The sequence below is a fragment of the Cibotium barometz genome, chromosome 28, assembly GCF_041138505.1.
Source record: "Cibotium barometz isolate CiBa-2024 chromosome 28, ASM4113850v1, whole genome shotgun sequence".
Classification (NCBI taxonomy): Eukaryota; Viridiplantae; Streptophyta; class Polypodiopsida; order Cyatheales; family Cibotiaceae; genus Cibotium; species Cibotium barometz.
The window spans coordinates 41,873,013-41,886,996 of record NC_141073.1 but is presented as its reverse complement, the minus strand read 5'-3'; positions in this window follow the sequence as shown (position 1 = coordinate 41,886,996).

The following is a 13,984-nucleotide window of genomic DNA, read 5'->3' as shown; positions in this document are numbered from 1 at the left end:
AGTAATGTTTGCCACTCATGCACTATGTAGTTTGCTTTCTTCCAGCTACTCTGATGCACTGTGTAGTTTGCTTTCTTTCTATCCACCTTTTTCTTTCTTTTTTCAGAGTGACGTCTGCCACCTATGCTGTGTAGTTTGCTTTCTTTCAGTTGCATGAGATGTTACATCTGCTAGTTGTTTTGACAGATTCCTTTGGGATGAGCCTTTATGTTAATGCTATTCTAAGGCTGGGGATAGAATATTCCATTGGAAATACTACCTCTAATCCATAGACTAAAGAGAATTGGGTGAATCTAGTTCTTACCTTGTATGTTGTGTGGAACACCCAAAGTGCAGAGTGCAGCTTTTCATCTTAGTCTATTAATTCACTTTGTGTGGAACACCCAAAGTGCAGAGTGCAGCTTTTCATCTTAGTCTGTTAATTGACTATCTTTAGGAGGATCCGCTTTACCACCAGAGTGCTGTTTCTGGTAAAATTGTGTGTCTGGCAAGATGTCAAATGATGGCATAACACAGATTGTGGCTGAGAAGCTTGATAAGAATAACTTCCATGCTTGGAGGTTCAGGTTGACGAATTTCCTGATGGGAAAGGGCTATTGGGACTACATAGAAGGTGAGCATGAAGAGGCACCAGAGATACCAAACATAAATCTGACTGCTGCACATGTGAAAGAGTTTAAAGACTGGAACCAAGGAGCCAGAAAAGTTATGTATTGGCTCTCCATTAGTATACAGGACACCATGATTGGGCACATTCAGGATGCCAAGTCCCCCAAGGAGGCGTGGGACACCTTGGTAAAACTCTATGAAACAAATACCAAGGCACGTAAGATACAGTTGAAGAATGAACTTCATACTATGGAGAAAAAGAGCATGTCTGTGAATGACTATGCATTGAAGATAAAGGGTATTGTGGAATCCCTTGCATCTATTGGTGTGTCAGTAGATGATGATGATAAGGTGGAAGTCTGTCTACGTGGTCTCGGGCCACAATATAAGGCATTCAAGACGTCTATTCAGACTCGGGAAAACATTCCCAACTTTACAGATTTGGTGTCTAAGCTGATTATAGAAGAGAAGAGCTTGGGTGAAGACCAACAGTCTTCACAAAACAAAAACAGTTCAGAGCAACAGGCCTTCTACACAAGTTCAGGTAGAGGACGAGGTAGAGGAGGCCTTGGACGCGGTCAAGGAGGTGGCCGAACACGTAATCAGAATTATGGCCAGCAGCAGCAGCAACAACAGTCCCAGAATACACAACAACAACATCAACAACACACAGGTGGAAGAGGCAACTTCAGAGGCAGGGGGAGTCCAAGAGGACGTGGAAATTAGCAAAGGCAATATAATGATGCACGTGAATGCTTTTATTGTGGTAAGCGTGGACATGTGCAGGCAGAATGTTATAAGAAGCATGCTGACATGCAAAATGGGAAAGTGCAGCAGAACAACTATGCATCCTCAAGCAGAAACAATGAGGATAATGAAAGGTTGTTTGTTATGCATCATGTCGTGAATGCCATGTCTGAAAATGTTGAAACAGCACAAAAAGATGATGTATGGTATGTGGATTCAGGTGCTTCGAACCACATGACAAGTTATGGGGAGTGGTTCAAGGAGATGAAAAACCTTGAAAGACCAGGTTTTGTGGAAACAGGGGATGACACTGCTCATCCAATCGTCCATGTTGGGGAGATGTGCCATTGTCTATGCAGGATGGCAAAGTGAAGTACCTTACAGATGTACTTCACGTTCTGAACATAACAAAGAATCTGGTTTCAGTTGGCCAGATGATTGAGCAGGGTTTGCAGGTTCGGTTTAACCCTGATGGTTGTTATGTTGAAGACTTTAAAGACAAGTGCAGGTTGGTTGCAAAAGGCAACAAAGTGGGCAGAATGTTTACGTTGAATGTAGACATGCCTAAAATGAGTGCTGCGATGTTTGTAAATGGTTCAAGAATTGTTGCAACACGGACATTTGGCATAAAAGAATTGGACATGTGAATGTGTAGAGAATGAAGTCTATGCAGACTAAAGGAATTGTGACAGGGCTGCCAAAGTTTAAAGTGGAAGGTATGCAAGCATGCCAATTTGGAAAGCAAACAAAGCATGTATTTCCACGTAACAGATATGTGAGCAGAAATGCACTAGATGTTGTGCATTCAGATGTATGGGGTCCTACGAAGACCATGTCTATGGGAGGCTGCAGGTATTATGTGGCATTCATTGATGACCACACAAGGAAAGTGTGGGTATTTTTCATGAAGGAGAAGAGTGAGGTGTTCACTCACTTTCAGAATTTCAGAGTTTTGGTTGAAAAGCAAACAGGAAAATATGTAAAGTGCCTAAGGTCAGATGGAGGGGGAGAGTACTTCTCCAATGAGCTCTCTGAATTTTTGAAGAAGAATGGTATTCGGAGACAGTTTACATGCAGATACACTCCGCAGCAAAATGGAGTTGCTGAGCGAAAAAATAGGCACATTGCTGAGATTGCGCGAGTATTGATGGAAGAGAAGAATATGCGCGAGCATTGATGGAAGAGAAGAATATGCACGAGCATTGATTGCGCTAGCATTGATGGAAGAGAAGAATATGCCGCATAGCTATTGGGCTGAGGCTGTTTCTACAGCAGTATACATCATGAACAGGACTCCAACTGCAGCCATACATGATGTAACTCCAGAGGAGAGGTTTACTGGCACAAAACCTAATTTGTCTCATCTGAAAGTCTTTAGACGCATTGCATATGTGCATGTGCCAGATGAGCTGAGAACTAAGCTGGATCCAAAAGCTAAAAAATGTGTGTTTATTGGATATTCCCTTGAGCAAAAGAGATACAGGTGTTATAACCCTGCTACACGTGAGTTGAGGGTAAGCAGGGATGTTGTCTTTGATGAGATGAGCAGCTAGTATGCTGCTGAAAAAGAAGCTGTTGGGGCTGATGTGAGTGGAAGTGTGGTTGCACAGAATGTAGGTCAGCAATCACAGTCTTTGAGTGGACCAGGAGAGTCCTCATCTAGTGGGTCTGTTGATAGACCATGGAGTGGCAGGCTACATCATAATACCAGTCCTGCAAATGTGATTAGTACATCACGTAAAGGAAAAGAGAAAGTGGTTGAGCCCCTTGGTATGCCTGACATTTCTGCAGGGCATTCTCATGTTGATGGAGAGTCTAGTGGCTCAGAGATGAGCCTTGATGAGGAGCTTGGGATCCCAGCTATGAGAACACCTGGTGTAAAGAAGGCTATGGAAGCCATGAATGAAAAGCTGCGAAGATCTGGGAGAGTGAAAAACCCCGTGCAGAGGTCTACCTATGATGGTTATGTGGCACATCACTATGCATATATGGTAAAAGTTGTGCACGTTGTAGAGCCCACATGCATTGATGAGGCTGTTGTGGAAATGTGTGTTGGGAGAAAGCTATGGATGAGGAGATGGATGCACTATATGGAAATGAGACTTGGGATTTAGTGCAATTGCCTGAAGGCAAGAAAGCCATTGGATGCAAGTGGGTGTACAAAGTAAAACATAACAGTGATGGAAGCATAGCAGTGGCTGCGTCAAAGCAATGGTCTTTACATCAGATGGATGTAAAGAATGCATTCTTGCATGGGGATTTGCAAGAAGAGGTGTATATGTTGCAGCCACCTGGTTATGAGGATGTGAGTCACCCCGAGCATGTTTGCAGGTTGAAGAAAGCCTTGTATGGCTTAAAACAAGCACCAAGAGCATGGTCTGACAAGATTTTTGAATATCTTGTCACTATTGGCTTTCATGTAGCCAATGCAGATTTCTCGCTATATGTGAGACATGGTGATAGAGGGGTTGTGCTTGTTGTCATCTATGTAGATGACTTGATCATTACGGGGGACCATGATGCAGAGATCTTTGATGTAAAGATCTTGCTTAGACAGAAGTTTGAGATGAAGGATCTGGGGGAGCTCAGATATTTCTTGGGCATTGAGATGATTAGGTCACCACATGGTATTGGATTACTGCAGAGACAGTATGGCTTGGACATGTTGTCCAAGTATGGTAGGACAGGCTGTAAGCCTATTTCCGTGCCATTGGATCAGAATGGCAAGTTGAGTGCAGATTCAGGAGAGATTTTGGAGGATCCTACTATGTATAGGCGCATAGTAGGAAGCTTGATCTACATGACGATCACCAGACCAAATTTGAGCTATGCTGTTGGGTTGGTGAGTCAGTTCATGCAGGTTCCATAGAAACCGCATTTGGATGCATTGAGACGCATACTGAGGTATGTGAGGTCTACTTTGCATTGTGGACTATTCTATGAGACTGGGACAGAGATATGTGTATATGGGTACACAGATGCTGATTGGGCTGGTAGTATCTCAGATAGAAGATCTACCAGTGGCTTCATGTTTTCTTTGGGGAGTGCTGCTTTGACTTGGAGCAGCTAGAAGCAGCCTACGATTGCTCTATCCAGTACAGAGGCCGAGTACAGAGGAGCTGCTATGGCAGCATGTGAGGTAGCTTGGTTGAGAAAGCTACTTGCAGATTTGGGTCTATCAGTGGATAGACAAGTTGTCATTTTCTGTGACAACATTAGTAGTATACAGTTGGCTAGGAACCCAGTTTTTTATGCTCGCACAAAGCATATCGGCCACCCCTGCAAGTTGCCTTCCTATGTCTATTCTGATGAGGGGATGTGTTACTTCATTCTAATTGTCGAGAGTGTGCACAATGGTGAACTGAAATTCTTGCAATAAAAGCATCTAACTTGCCAATTGTTTGGTCAAATCTGGCTTATTTACCAAATAGAGTTTGCTCTCTTGTGTCTATTCTGCCAAGAAAATGTGTTACTGCATTTCAATTTCTGGGAGTGTGCACAATGGTGAGCTGAAATTCTTGCAATAAAAGCATCTACCTTGCCAATGTTTCGGTCAAATCTGGCTTAACATGCATGACTTCTATTAGATAATCATAAAAAGGTACTTGTACAATGCATTGGAATGTTTTGGGTGCATTCTGCAGTCTAAAGGTAATGACAATTGAAGCAAATGCTCCCTATGCTCCCCATTTTGTGATCAATCCAATCTTCTCCATGTCCTCAGGTGCCATTCTGAACTGATTGTATCCTTGAATCCATCCAAGAAGGAATACATGTCATGGTCCTATAGCCAGCTACTACAACATCCAACATTGAGTCTGTGAAAGGCAATGGAAATGGATCCGGTATGGTAGTTGCATTCAACTTCCTGTAATCTACATAGACTCTTAGATTCCCATTCTTCTTTGGCACGATCACTATTGGGCTCAGCCAAGTTGCTTTCTCAATTGGGTGGATGAATCCCACTACCAACAATTTGTCAATATCCTCCTTGACTTGCTTGACATAGTTGGAATTCATTATGCACCTTTGCTACCTGATCGAAACTACATCTTCCTTCAAGTTTATCTTGTGTTGATAGAAGCGTGGCTCAATGCTATGCATGTTTGTATAGATCCAAGCAAAGACACCTTTATACTAGGTCAACATTTCTTAAAGCTCGTTTTTCATTGCTTCCTCCAACTTTGCATTGACTTTTAACGTCTATAATTGCTCCTCTATTCCCAAATTGAGCTCCTCCTCTTGTACTCTGATGGATTGTTGCTACTCCTAGTTTTTGCAATGCATTTCGTCCATCCATTCTTTTAGCCATTTGGCTGAATGGTCTTCTTTTGCATTCTCTAAGTATTCATCTTCCTCTGTCTGCTCCTCTGACACTCCTTCTATGTTTGCTGTGTGGCTTCCGTCAGTTTCCTTTTGCAAGGTGCATGTTTAGTACCTTTGTTGAGTACTTGGACACGATCTTTTCTATGTCCAACTAGAACAAGGAACTAAGATCTAGATTTTCTCTAAGGATTCTTTCCTTCTCATCCTCTTAAATTACTTCGAGCATGTTCAGTCCTTTTACATACAGTGGTCTGAGAGAGATTCACTTTCCTCCTGGGATTTGTGGAGATCGTTACTTTCTTTTTCCCTTTTTTGATTGTGATCTGATCATGTGCTAGTCATGCTTGATCCTACTTTGCCTTAACCAAGGTCTTCCCAGCAGCATCGAATATGTTCCCTTGTTCTCTATTCGGAGAACTAGAAATATGACTCGGAATTCATAGCCAGCAATCTGAATGTGTTTCCTTCAGACTAATCCTAAGGGTTGGACTGTATGCTTATCTGCTATCTTCATAGGAAATGAATCATGGTCATATTTTGTGAGGCCGAGTTCTATTACTATGGATTGTGACAGTATATTGACTCCCAAACCTCTGTCCCAATATTGCTCCTTGGATTTGTTTCCCTTTTATCACATTACTGTTATCTGAGGTACATCATTGTCTGTTATTGGTATTTCTGTTGTCTCAGCTTCCGAGTCACTCTCTGCTAGAGAAATCAGACAAGCTATTTTCCTCTTTCTTGGAACTTAGCAGATTGCTCAGCAATTTTCTCATGTAGTTGGGCACTAAGGATAGGAGTTGATCAAGAGATATGTCCAGTTTTAAACCTTTCATATCCTCCCGTATGTCATATTGTCCTGCCTTTTCATGTGGCTTGATGTTGTGTTGAGGAACTTCTTCTATCGTTTGGTGCTGTCTCTTGAATTGAGAGTTCTAATGCTTGTTAGACATCTCTTTAGTATTTCTATCTAACACTCCAAGCTCCTTCAAAACATCCATCACCGTTTGTGATTGAAGTAAGCTTTTTTGCAATGCCTACACGTAGTCAAAATTTTCCCACTAGTCTCTCCAATGCATCAAGCTTGACCACAAATGATCTTACCAATGTCAAATAGCATTTATTAACTCAAGATGAAAATTTGGCGTTATATTTTGAAGTTTTTTTAGCATTTTGTTTTGGGCAACTGCTACCAAATCTCAATCCAAAATTGACCACACACACAATGCCCAAGCATGGGAAATATGCATATACCAAACAATTGCAATCTTTTTCACTTTGTTTGGGCTATTTCTTTACCCTAAATGTAATTACCAACTTATGCCATGTACCATTGCTTTTCCCAAATGCGATTACCAACAACAAGATGATTTTCGATGAAACACGTTGAAGCTTGTCAATCTCCCTGCCAAACTCTTCCAACCTCCTTACTCAAGTTTGAGATCCAAGAGCAAGGGTTTGGACCATGTCTTTCCCATGAACTACCTAATCCTCCACCTTACCGCTTTTCCATAGCACTCACGGCGGCAAGGTGGATTCAAGAAAATACCCCCCTTAGCCTCTCCAACTAAATGCCAAGGTACCCTCACCACACAACTATCTTTCTAATGATGAAAGAATCAATGGAAGCATAGAAATGGATGAGTTTATGAGACACATACCAATGGAAATGGAAGCATAGAAATGGATGAGTTTATGAGACACATACCAATGGAATTTATAGAAAAATGTAAAATTATTACAACACATGGATTCAATAGCCCAAATGGTTCTGGTATAAATCCCCTCACCATGGACCCAAGAAATACATGGAAGGCATCAAAATAAAACATAATAATGTGCCATATCCATCATAATGCATCCAATAAGCTCAATGCAATCCCATTTTCACCACAATGCATTCAATCAATCCAATCCTTGCTATAGAGAAAGCTCAATTTAATGGAGAAAGCTTAGCACTCAATGGGGATATATGAAGCTCAATAAGTTTGCATTGTAAGAAAACCATATGAAAGAACACATTCAAGCATGCAACAAGACAAGAAACCCTGATTTTTGCATTATGTATGTGTAATCCTTTATTTAATGGATTATTAGCATTATGTATGTGTAATCCTTTATTTAATGGATCATTAGCATTATCATTTGAAGATTAAGGTAATTAGAGAGCTTATCCCTTATATGAAAATCCCCAAATTTGATGCAAGAGATAATTATTGAAGATAAAATTAGTGGAAATTTGTAAGTGCATGCATCAATCAAGAGTTGGTATGGTAAAAGTTTATGTTAAAATAGGTGACAATATATGGTATTTGAATATGGAGAAAGCGAAGTGTATCCAAAGGTGGAAATGCGATAAGAAATATCATATTTAATTTACTAATATTTCAAGGTTTTGAATGAAAAAACCCAATCACCTTATCTTTATAATTAGTTTAGTTCTATACTAGTTACATCGATGAATTACTCTTAATTTAAAAGTATTATTGATGATCTAGTACTTATACACCTCAAAAATCTTTTTTATTCTAAACTAGCACCTTTTATTATTAATGAACTGGTGATTGTATTTAGTTAATTTACATCTCAAAAATTATAGTTTATTCTACAAACCAATAGAATATTAACATATTTAGTGGTCTAGTTAACTGCTAATCAATTAGACTATTCCTTTAGTAAACCACAAGAAGCTCAAATATTGTGAGTGATTGATCATTGTATTTAAAGCAATATTATTAGCACACTTTATTCATTATTTTCAAATAAAGGCTTTTAGTTTTAAAATTAAGAAAATCAAATGAATTTCACTCTAAGTATGTTAAGTAGCTTTATTATCACACAATGGAGACTAACTAATAGTTTCACATAGCTTTGTTCTCAACTAGACAAGGACTCAATGCTAGTAATATAATTGAAGTTTTTCGGTACTGAATAAATAACCCTTAATTAATGTGATTCAAGAAATAATCCAAGAGTGAGAACTTGTAAAGTTTCTTAATTCTAGAAAAAATATATAATATATAAACATAAGATGATGAAGAGAGTATACAATGATCCTCTTCCTGTGCAATGATTAATCACACACTAATTAAGTTTTTTAAGAAGTTAAATAAGAAAAACGATTAGCAATAATATTTCTAATTGACTTTTGATGACTAACTTGGTATTTTCTTGGATGAGTATTCTATTTAATTAATGAATTATTGATATCACATGTATGTTGGTTCAAAATTGTAGTGTAATTAAGCCATTAAAGTTTCTTGAGCCACAAAAGTGGATTTAGACTTTTTTATGAAAATTGAAGAACTGAGAAGGCAAATCACCTTCAAATTCCATAAAACTTATTGAGGATGTTGATTTAGCATGCATTCGTGACCTAGAGTAAAAGGACCTAGTACTTTATAAATCTTAAGATTACTAAAAAATGTTGTAATAGCCTTATTTTTAAGGAGATGTGAAAACAAAAGTGTGTATTTATTGATATAAGGTAATGTCAAATGGATTAAATACATATAGAAAAAATCTTGTATTGCATTTGTAGTGTGGTTGAAAAATATGTGAGATGTTTTTGAAGCAAAGTTTTTTTTTAGTTTCTCAAAAAGAGCCTAAATGATGACCATGGGGAAGACTATGTTTTTCAAATTCCTTAGCACTTGGTATTACGTTTTAACTATCTTGTCTTGCTAAGAGTAATTCCCCCGGGAGATTCACTCTTAAAAAACTTATGATATCACGTAAGTGTACAAGAGGTTTTATTTTTTTGAAATGAGGCATAATCTTATAAGGTAGGGGTAAGGCCATGTATTTAGATGAAGAATAAATCTTTAATTTAAGTTAGGGAGAGGGAGCCTCGTGGGATGGGGAGGGGTATAGCAACATTAAAGATATGTCATACGTACTTTTGATAAACATAGTTGTACAAAATTCTTACAATGTTTTGGTAGCATTACTTTTAGCGGATGAAATTCTTTGAGAACATAAGCATTCCAAAAACCATTCACTTGTACTACATTGGGGATGTTATAGAGAAATCACAACACGCTCCAATAATGATTCAAGTAGGTTGTGGGTGATCTACAGTGATGATTTCCTAGTACTTATTAGCATCTATTTCTTGGTAGCATGCCTAAAATACTTATGTTTTCTCAATAAGTTCCAAAGTAACATACTTTAATCTAAGGAGAGGGGGTGTGTAAATGCTAGAGAAAAAACATAGATATAAGGAAGGAAGGTGACATAGTCTGTTTTAAAGGTATCCTGATAAGCTTAAATAAGGGGTGATATCATCTTATGAGCATCATATATAGGGGTTTTTCTTGAGGTTCATACACATAGGTGAAGTCCCCCTTTATTGTGAGTGAATCTTGTAGGGTAATTCCCTAGTAGCAAAATTTCTTTGAAATGATAAACTTAAAGAAAGAAAAAAATCACCAAATTCTCTAAAATCCACAAAAGTGTTCTCTTATTTACAAGAATGGCATTAACTAATCCTTGAATTCTTTTAAGTGATAAATTAATTGTATGATAATCAGTGGTATAAACTAATCCTTAATTTTTTCAAGTAAGTGGTCTATTTATTATGTAATAGTTCTAAAGATGAAATCTAAATGCCCAAGTCATGGGTAACCTTGATTATTAAAACTCTTTAATAATATCAAACAAATTGATAAGAAAAATGATATATCTCATCAAATCTTCATGGGTTTATTGGATCATCACAATAGAAAAACATTGGACTAAAAAAGAGTCCTCTAAGCCATGTCAACACGTTTCTTAAGAAAAGCAGATCGTGCTGAATCTTATGTATCTTACATTGAAATCCCCATATGTGGCATACATTTGGAAATCCCAAGTAAAAAGGAGATTCTAATTCTACCACCTCTAACAGATTTTACATTAATATGATCAAGTTATGCCTTCCCTACTATAACATAGATTCCACGATTGTGACATTCATGCTCAAGTTATGTCCTTCACACTACAAGGTAGATTCCAATGATTATGACATCCATAGATTTCATAAGCACTGAAATCTACCTTATAGATTCCCCACTACCTTGTAGTGGAGATCTTGTAGTGGGGATGGGGAAGACACAACCATGGATGTGACAATCTTTGGAATCTACCTTGCAGATTCCAATGTTAGAATCTACCACATGGATGTCAAAATTTTTGGAATCTACCTTATAGTGGAAGTTAAGTGGTTTACTATTTTAAAGCATAATGAAAAATGTGTCACTAGTAGAGGTTGGTGAAACAAGAAACTGCACAATTAAAACTTCTACTACCCAAACATTACATTTTAGTGCACTTACACCTTTGTACATGATATAAATCCTTAGCATGTACCTCTTCTCTAGAAAGTGATGGTTTTCCAATAAGACCTAGTAATGTTGCACTACATATTTCATTTTGGACAGCATTAATCAAAATAAAAGATAAGATTCAAGTAGAAGAGAATGTAATATTTATTTTATTCTTAAAAATATATATTTTAAAAGAGGTCATCAAACGACCAAGCCTAGCTCTTATGGAGCAATGATACATGCAAACAGACATGCATAGTAAATGTGATCAAAAACTCTCCAATTAGTCAAGCTTTTTTATAGAGAAATCCAATGTCTAACAGTCCTACACATCAGTCTATAAACTCTAAGGTATCACCAACAGAGGTCCGTAATAAAGAACTCTAAGATCTCACCAAAAGTGGTTCTTAAAGAACTATACATCTCACAACATCGTCTGAACAAGGATCATTTTGCAAGGGAATGTTCTCTGTTAATTTATTATCTTAGCTATAGGTTGCCATGATCCACAATTCCAAGTAGCACCTATCCCTTCGATCAACATTGGTTGTAAAGTGCAAGCTCTTAAAGTGTTAAGCTAGGTCTCTATCTATGACATCGGAATCATATCTATGACATCGGAATCAAACCAAGGGTAGAGCAACTCACTCTAGGCCTCATATCACAATATCCTATGTAAGATTCCTCCCCCAACCCCTTTTTGATGTCTAGTATCTTCCCCTGTAATCAATCCCTCTTCAGAAATATAAAGGCCTTGTTCTAACTGTTTTAGCCTAGAGAGAGAAAAATATGCTAGAGAGAGAATATTCAGATTATGAATATTTTTTGATAGAAAATTAACTCATCTTATTAAAATAAGTTCCCCTGAAATAGAAATTCAAAAAGAATTTTTCAATGTGCAATTGGAATTAATTGGAAATAAGTATAAAGAACCTTAGTCTAAGGGTCTAGATTTTCAGAAATTTTTAGATTATGGTCCAATTAAGGTTCCTATGGGCCAATAGCATCAATCCATGTGTAGGGAGGAGATAAATCCAATTTGTAAAAGAAGATACCCAAAAATGAGTAAATGCTCACATAAGATGAAGAGTTGAAAATGTACAAGATTTATTAGTAAAAAAACTATGAGCAATATTAAAAATATGAGATATTTTGGGTATCCAAAAATGAGTAAATGCTCACATAAGATGAAGAGTTGAAAATGTACAAGGTTTATTAGTAAATAAACACATATGTAAGGAAGGGGAGTTCTTTAAAGGAGGTGCATATTTCACATAAGATGAAGAGTTGAAAATGTACAAGGTTTATTAGTAAATAAACACATATGTAAGGAAGGGGAGTTCTTTAAAGGAGGTGCATATTTCACATAAGATGAAGAGTTGAAAATTTACAAGGTTTATTAGTAAAAAAACACATATGTAAGGAAGGGGAGTTCTTTAAAGGAGGTGCATATTTCACATAAGATGAAGAGTTGAAAATGTACAAGGTTTATTAGTAAAAAAACTATGACATATATGTAAGGAAGAGGAGTTCTTTAAAGGAGGTGCATATTTCACATAAGATGAAGAGTTGAAAATGTACAAGGTTTATTAGTAAAAAACTATGAGCAATAAAATTTTGACACATATGTAAGGAAAGGGAATTCTTTAAAGGAGGTGCATATTTCACATGCTTGAATGAGTTTTAAACTCAAAAATAATGTGATATTTTTATCTCTCATCTCTCTTGAACCAAACCAAATCAAAATGGAACCAAACCGAATCAAAAAGTAACCAAACTAGGTCCAAATCTAGTCCAAATTCAACCAAACTGACTTGGAAAATTCTAGAATCAGTTTGTTTGGTTAGGAGCTCAAATTTTCCTATAAATAGAAGCCTCCCCTTGTTGAAAAAAATATAGTGTCTTATGCTTTGTTACTCTACTCCACCTAAGCCAAATTAGATAGAGTCTTATGCCTTGTTACTCTACTCCACCTAAGCCAAATTAGATAGTGTCTTATGCTTTGTCACTCTACTCCACCTAAGCCAAAATATATAGTGTCTTATGCTTGTTACTCTACTCCACCTAAGCCAAAATATATAGAGTCTTATGCTTTGTTACTCTACTCCACCTAAGCCAAAATATATAGAGTCTTATGCTTTGTTACTCTACTCCACCTAAGCCAAATTAGATAGAGTCTTATGCTTTGTTACTCTACTCCACCTAAGCCAAATTAGATAGAGTCTTATGCTTGTTACTCTACTCCACCTAAGCCAAAATATAGAGTGTCTTATGCATTGTTACTCTACTCTACCTAAGCCAAGAGTTGTGAATTCTTTAATAATTCACTAGTTTTTGATACTTCTCTCCTTCTTCAATCCCCATTGGTGGCTCCATCAACATACTAAACCAATTGATTGGTTGGGGGCCTCTACCGTGAATAAAGAATCAAGCAAATTATAAGGTAAGTATATTGAATTTTGATCTTTCTATAATTTCTCAATGATTCTCTCTTCTCAACCCCTCTCAAGCTTGAGAAGTTTAATTGGTATGGTTTTTTAAATGCTATTGAAGTTAATTGGTGAATAGTAGTGAAGAGTTACATAATTTAATAAATGCTATAGAAGTTAATTTCCATTTATGTTTAAATTCTAATGGTTTTTATGTAATTTCTCTCTCTCACTCAAGAAATGGTCATACTCATGAACCATTCTCAATCCAAATGAAGCTTTTCATAAAGCCTTTCCTTAATCCAAGATTAAGCTATGCTTGAGGCCAAATTAATGGCTTTTTGCTATGCTTTTAGTTTATGCACATTGATGATTCAATCCATTATGGATTGATGACCCAATTAGAGACCATTCTAATTGTTTTCTTAATGATCCAATTAGAGACCATTATGGATTGATGATCCCATTTGAGACCATTCTAATTATTTCTTTAATAATGAGCTTTATCCCTTAGAAAAAAATTGAGATTTATCAGTCATAGTAGCGGAGCTATGGCAAAATTTTTAT